This window comes from Helianthus annuus, chromosome 14, assembly GCF_002127325.2.
Source record: "Helianthus annuus cultivar XRQ/B chromosome 14, HanXRQr2.0-SUNRISE, whole genome shotgun sequence".
Taxonomy (NCBI): Eukaryota; Viridiplantae; Streptophyta; class Magnoliopsida; order Asterales; family Asteraceae; genus Helianthus; species Helianthus annuus.
Genome location: NC_035446.2, coordinates 134,627,970 through 134,635,159, shown reverse-complemented (window position 1 = coordinate 134,635,159; position 7,190 = coordinate 134,627,970). Strand labels below are relative to the sequence as shown.

At 40.1% G+C, this 7,190-nt stretch overlaps 1 non-coding gene across 1 annotated transcript; it reads right to left on the bottom strand.

Moving 5' to 3' along the window:
• Positions 1 to 6,222: 6,222 nt before the first annotated feature.
• LOC118486856 lies at positions 6,223 to 6,328 on the bottom strand. Its single transcript, XR_004880023.1, has one exon. It is a non-coding gene; the product is annotated as a small nucleolar RNA R71 (small nucleolar RNA).
• Between the last annotated feature and the right edge of the window lie 862 nt (positions 6,329 to 7,190).

Sequence of the window (7,190 nt, the reverse complement as noted above, 5' to 3'; positions counted from 1 at the left end):
AATCTTAGGTAGACCGTTTCTATACGCAGCAAATGCTCAAATTAATTTTAGAGACGGGATTATTACCATGACCGAAAAGAAGCGTAAGTTGTCCTTTGATGTTAAAACTAGAGTGATTAGTTATGAGTCCATTGAGGGGAAGGGTGGTGATTCTAGTGATTGCATGAAAAATGTGTTTCAAAGAATGAGAAAAAAGTACCCACCGGACCGTGAAGAAAAACATATGGGTATAAGCAAAAGTGTATTTGATTACCCACCGAGTCGAAACGAGACGGATGCATTTTGCTCAATGGCACAATGTAGTGATGGAAGTGGCAGTAACCGATTCTTTGAGCCACCATAAATGGGGGTGGCACGGTCTGGCTGAAGACTCGAAACTTAGCGCTGCTCGGGAGGCAACCCGGGGTTTTATATTGATCTTGCTGTTTTTATCTTTCTATGTTTCAGGGCCATGGCGACATTCAAGTGTGGGGAAGATGTACGGATATTTGGGTAAAAGTGGTGATAGGAAGTCGGATTATCTACAACATCTGTTGTGGCAAACTTCATCAGGTCAATGTACTCTTTCCTTAGTCTTATTGTGTTCTTTAGCTTTGAAATATAGTTAGTTAGTTGTTTGCTTTTGTTTATGGTTGGGAGGTTTGGGGGTGTATTAGTATGATGTTTTGCGTTGGGTTGTGCTAGTTGGTGGTGTTGATATTTTTAAGAATATAATAAAAAAATAATATAAAAATATAAAATGAAAAATACCAAAAAGAAATTTGTGGTTTGAGAGTATAAGCAATTGTTGATGTTTTTGGTTAAAGCGATCTTTCCCTCAAAACCATACATTGGGACAATGTATCCCAAGTGTGGGGATGGGGGGAAATTTTTGAGAATTTTAAAATTTTTGTAGATCCAAGCGAAAAGTGCTGAAATTTGAAAACTCGATAATGTGCCACTTGACACACCAACACCCATTCATAGTCTTTTCTTGGTGAGAATTGAGCCACATATGAGTGTTATTGATATTTCTTTGTTTGAGTGGCGGTGTGTGTAGTGTGTTAATAGAACTTGTGTGTGAATACTTGTTAAATCCTAGAGTTAGCATGCTTTTGGAAATGATAGGGGACTTTTAGGAAGCTTCGTCTAGATGTGTGAGAGTGCGGGATTGGTGGGTTGGACCTCATAATTTACATATATGAGCTTGGTATTGTGAGGGGTGGGGGTTTGGTCCTTAGAAAGCCACGTTTGAGCCTTAGACCATTCGGTTGTGACCCGAGCCTACTTCCTATTAAATTTTACCTTTTGAGACGACCTGGTTAGGAGATTTAGTTTGTAATGTTGATGTTTTTGCATATATTTTTGAAGTTTGAAGCATTGGAAAAAAAAAAAGAAAAAAAGTAAAAAATAAAAAAAATAATAAAATACAAAAAAGAGAAAAATATGAGAAAAAAATACAAAAAGAAGAACTTAGTTGCGTTAGTTTGTGAAAAGTTGATGATGTTTGATGTTGCTTGTTAATAGTGAAAATAAAACCTGGTCGAATCAATTAGCTCCTTCATGTGTATTCCAACATTCCCTACTTTTGCATTTAGCCCCGTTACAACCCGTAAGTCCCTTTGATTCATAAGCATGCTAGATATTTGTTAGGAGGAAACTTGATTCTTATACAAGCTTATTGTCGCACACACACACACACACGCATTGAGTGGTTTTGCATTACATGCTAGTAATTCTTGTCACCGAGAGATTTTTGTGAGGGGTGTGTCTTGTGGTACGATTGAAAGTTAGTAAAAGGACCGCACATTTTAGCTTGGTTTGCACGATTGGTCGCTTGTGGTTGAGAATGGTTTTCGAATGGGTTGCTTGGGACAAGCAACGGGTAAGTGTGGGGATGTGACGGGTGGTCCGTAGGACAATCCTTAAAATGTCTAAATATATATACATTCCATGCTTAATTCGGTTTATTGCTTGAACTTAGTAACTACGAGAGGTTTAATGTTGCAGGCACTAAAGGGCATAAGAAGTGGTTCTTATGAAGCTTGGACACGATGTTAGAAGTTGTAGAACAAGAATAGAGAATGGGGGATGTTACAAAGAAAAAACAAGGAAGAAAACTTCAGTGACCGCCGTAAACTACGGCTCCTGGCCGTAGGTTACGGCTCCAAACTTGGTCCGGGTGCATTGCCGTAAAGCAGGAGACACATGCCGTAAAGAAATGCTGGCCGCCGTAACCTACGGCACCCTGGCGTAGGTTACGGCGAGTTGTTGACTTGTTCACATATGCTGACCGCCGTAACCTACGGCTGAGGGCCGTAGGTTACGGCACTGACTGATCCTATAGTGTAACTTATGCATTAAAATCACTTTTGATGAGGGTTTTTGTGACCAATCATGCTAGTTTCGGTTACTACTTGCTAGGGGACGAAAATGGGAGTATATTAGACACTTGGGGGCATGAAGAACATTATCCTTTTATCTATCTTTTATCTAGTTTTTGTTGCTTGTGATCTTGTTGAACATTAAAACTTTTGTCATGATGTTTGTTCAAGCCATGAGTGGCTAAATACTTTGTGCTCATCTTTGGTGGAAGGTTTTGTAAGACTTTATGCTTTAATTCTCTATTTCTAGAATAACAATCTCTTTATTATTTGAATTGTTTGTTATGGTGCATGATTGATTGTTAGTAAAGTATTGATTCTTATGTTAAACTAATTAGAAACCATACGGTCTTGGTGCCGTTGGCAATCGAGATATCATGGGTATAGTTAGGCTTGGGTAAGGGTTGATTAATCATCGGGTAACAACCTCACGTTCTAGGAATCTGAGTACTTAGTTCCCTTTCATCACTGCAATTGATCATACATGAACTATGTCTATGTAGTTCTTTCTAGTTGAATGTTAGCATAAATGTCAAAGCAAAACCGGAAACTGAAGATGATCATTTGTCTCTAATTTGTTTACAACCAAAACTTATCTTTTGCAATTTAATTAGTTAATTATAGTTTTAAAACCCAATCCAATCAAATCAACTCTTGAATTCTATTTTCTTGCAATTAGTCTAATTTAGTTAATCTAGATAAATTCTCAAATAACACATATTCCACAAACTCCCTGTGTTCGATACCCACTTACCGCTATCTACTTAGTAGTAATTGGATTAAATTTGATTGTGACCACGACATCACGTCAAATTTGAGTAGCGGTGATGTCGTGGTCACAATCAAATTTAATCCAATTACTACTAAGTAGATAGTGGCAAGTGGGTATCGAACACAGGGAGTTTGTGGAATATGTGTTATTTAGAAGATTATCTAAGTGAACTAAGTTAAGCTAATTGCAAGAAAATAAAGTTTAATAATTGATTTGATTGGATTGGTTTTAGAACTAAATTTAACTAACTAAATTGCGAAAGAGAAGTTTTGGTTGTAAGCAAATTAGAGACAAATGACCATCCTTGATTTCCGGTTTGCTTCGACATTCATATTATCATTTCACTAGAAAGAACTACATAGACATAGCTCATGTGTGATTACTTGCAGTGATGAAAGGGAACTAAGTACTCAGATTCCTAGAACGTGAGGTTGTTACCCAATGATCAATCAACCCTTACCCAAGCCTAACTATACCCATGATATCTCGATTGCCAACGGCACCAAGAACATATGGTTTCTAATTAGTTCAACGTAAGAATTAACAAGTTACTAACAAAAAATCACACACCATAACAACAAATCATAAAGATAAAGATTGTTATTCTAGAAATTAGAAAAACCAAACATGAAATGTCTCAATCAAACCTTCAATCTAGGACAATCATCACGTGTTTAGCCACTCATGGCTTGAAGCAACATCATAACAAAACTTCTATTGTTCATAAAGATCAAAGCACAAAAACTAATGATTCCGATAGTGTTCTTCACTCCAATGTCTCCAAGAATGCTCCAATTTTCGTCCCAATGATTGTGTAACCGAAAATATATCATAAGACACCATAAATCCTCATGAAATGGCCAATAAATGTGTAAGTTACATTTTGAGATCAGTCAGCGCCGTAAGCTACGGCGCCTGCCGTAGCTTACGGCAGTCAGCAAGCAAAAATTCAGCATAGGGCGCTGTAGCCTACAGCTGGCGTCGTAGGTTACGGTGCCGAGAGGTTCCTTACGGTGATGAGAGTCTATCTTACGGCAGTGCTATTTTGAAGGGTTTGGGGCCGTAACCTACGGCCAGGGCCGTAGGTTACGGTGCTGTATAGTATGTTTTTCCTTTCCTTCTTTGATTCAACTTGATTCTTCCAATCTTTCTTCCTCCAACATCAGGCTTTTATTTAACCTTCATAATACCCACTCCTTACGCACTTTAACACCTGCAAAACCAAATGACTCGTAGTTACCAAATTTAAGCGATTAACCGAATAAAGTATGAGATGTATATATTTTTAGCTTGTTTAAGGGTTGTCCTACGGACCACCCGTCACATCCCCACACTTACCCGTTGCTTGTCCCAAGCAACACATCAAATCATTTTCAAAACAAGCGATCAACATAAACCAAGCATAAACATGTAATCCTTTGACTAACCCTTTTCTTAACACCCAAGCAACACACCCCTCTCTAAATCTCTCCTCTCGGCTACAAGTAAGCACTAGCATTTGTAAGATAGACACACAATAGGCAAACGGGTGATTGCACAACTATAGGCTTGTACCTAAATCGATCCTTCTCATAACAAGTGTCAAACATGAATGCAAATCAAAGGGACTTTAAGGTTGTAACGTGGCTAGGCATACGGTAGGAAATGGAATATATATGTAGTAGCGAAGGACTTACCCGGTCTTTTATTACATAATGAAACAAACAAACAAACTTAAAGTTATATACAAGACAAGACAACTCAACATTAAATTTTTTTTCATTGCTTTTTCCATTTTTTTCTCTTTTCTTTTCTCTTTTTTTTCATCACTTTTTTTTCTTTTTTTTTCAAACATTCAACATAACATCGAACGTATCTACACACTACTAAAATAACTACTAACACTATAAGACCGGGTCAAGTCGGGTAAATTTTTAGAAAACTAGCTAAGGGGTAACAAACGATAGGCTTTAGGCACAAAATTAGGCGACTAAATGTCCAAACCACCACCCACTACGTGTGAACCTGCTCCACCATTTATACCAACAACCACTCAACCTTCACCAAATACCACCCTTCCAACCACTACCACCGAACCCACCATACTTCAAAATGTCACACCAACCAACACCACCCAACCCATTACCAATCAAGAAGAATCCACCATTACTTTTAACCCTGCTACTACTATTCCACCATTATCCCATTTCTTTCCGGGTGCGGGTCCATCATATTCAAACTATACCATAGCACCAAACTCGACCATTGTCCATGCTTCATCGTTTCGACCATCAAACCAGTCGGGTTTTCAGTACTCGACTCTTCCATTTGGGCAATCTTCGGGAATTCAAGGAGATGGTTATGATGAGGGATATGAGGAATTTGAGGGTTTTGATGAAGATGGGTATGCTTATGGGGGTGATGGAGATCAAGGCGACTTTGGTTATGTGCAAGGTCAATTTCAGGGAATGCCAAGTGTTGGTGGAGTGCAACAACAACAACAACTCATACCACAACACGTTAGGCCGAGGCCACAAGGGCCACAATTGCAACATCCTATACCATTGCAACAAGTTCGTCCACAGAATGTACAACCTCAACTTCAAAGGCCAATTCAACAACCACCGATGCCACAACAACAGTTTCAACAACCATTAGCACCACAAGGGCATAGGCCTAGACCAATGGGTCCTATGCGTCCAAGGGGGTGGGTTGGTGTACCAAGAAGGCATCTTAGAGAACATGCGAGGGGTATTGAAGTGCATTTTAGGCCAGTGATTACTCATAATCCTTCACCGGTGGTTATTCCTCATAACAACCAAGGAAGAACTTTTGAAGTAAGGACTAATTCTTTACAAAGTTTACCTAAATATAAGGGTCTAGCAACCGAGGAACCTTATTTTCATTTGGAGGCCTATGACTCAATTTGCAATACTCTTGGGAGTCAAGGTTTTTCGGCCGATGATGTCAAGTTAGTCTTATTTCAATTTTCGTTGGAGGATAAGGCAAAGAAGTGGTTCTACACTTTGCCATCAGCATCTATTTATACTTGGGTAGAAATGCAACAAATTTTCCTAGACGAATTTTACACCGCCCAAAAGACCAATGATACTAGGAAGGGGTTGAGGAGTTTTCAACAACAACAAGGCGAAATGTTTCATGAAGCCTTTGAGCGTTTCAATATGATGATCAAGAATTGCCCTCATCATGGAATTGAACTTTGGGAGTTGATGAATGCCTTCCACGAAGGGTTGAGTGCCGAATATGCTCGTGATTTAATGTCCATTACAAATGGAACATTTGGCACAAACTATGAGCATGACGATTGGGAGTTCTTGGAACAAATGGCAATTACATCAAAGAGGAAAGCTTAAGCATCAAGGAGAGCACGACCAGCCGTTACCCGAACACAAGTGCATGCGGTAGAAGATGGTAATGTTCAAACGTCTAACCAAATTCAGCATAGGGCGTCGTTTAAGGCCCCAAGCAAAAATTCAGCATAGGGCGCCGTAGCCTACGGCTGGCGCCGTAGGTTACGGTGCCGAGAGGTTCCTTACGGCGAATTCAACCTCCAGCTTCTGGCGCTCATGGGGAGGGCAGAACTCATCGAGCATAACGTTCTTCAACTCATCCCGTGACAGACCGTAGGCTGCATCATTTCCGTGCTTGTTCCTTTCGGCAGTCCACCAGTCTAGAGCGCGGGACTGGAAGACGTCGGTCGCATTCAGTGTGCGGAGATTGTCAGGACATCCACTCTGACGCAAAGTGACTTTGATCGAGTCGAACCATTGAAACAAAGTCGTAGGGCCTTCTTCTCCAGTGAACTCTTTCGGTCCGCATGCCTTAAACTGCTTGAAGCTGAAAGCAGCTTTGGGGGTTTGGTTCTGGATTCCTCAGACGATTTGCTCATGTTCTCGTACAGTTCACTGACAACTTGGGGTACGACCTTTGCCATCTGCTTAGTAATCATGGCAGCGAGGCGTTTGTCTGCTTGCTTTCGGCGGGCATCTCCGGTAGTGCGAGATCCAGATGACGACATTTTCTGCAACAGACATCGCCACAGGACTCAACACAAC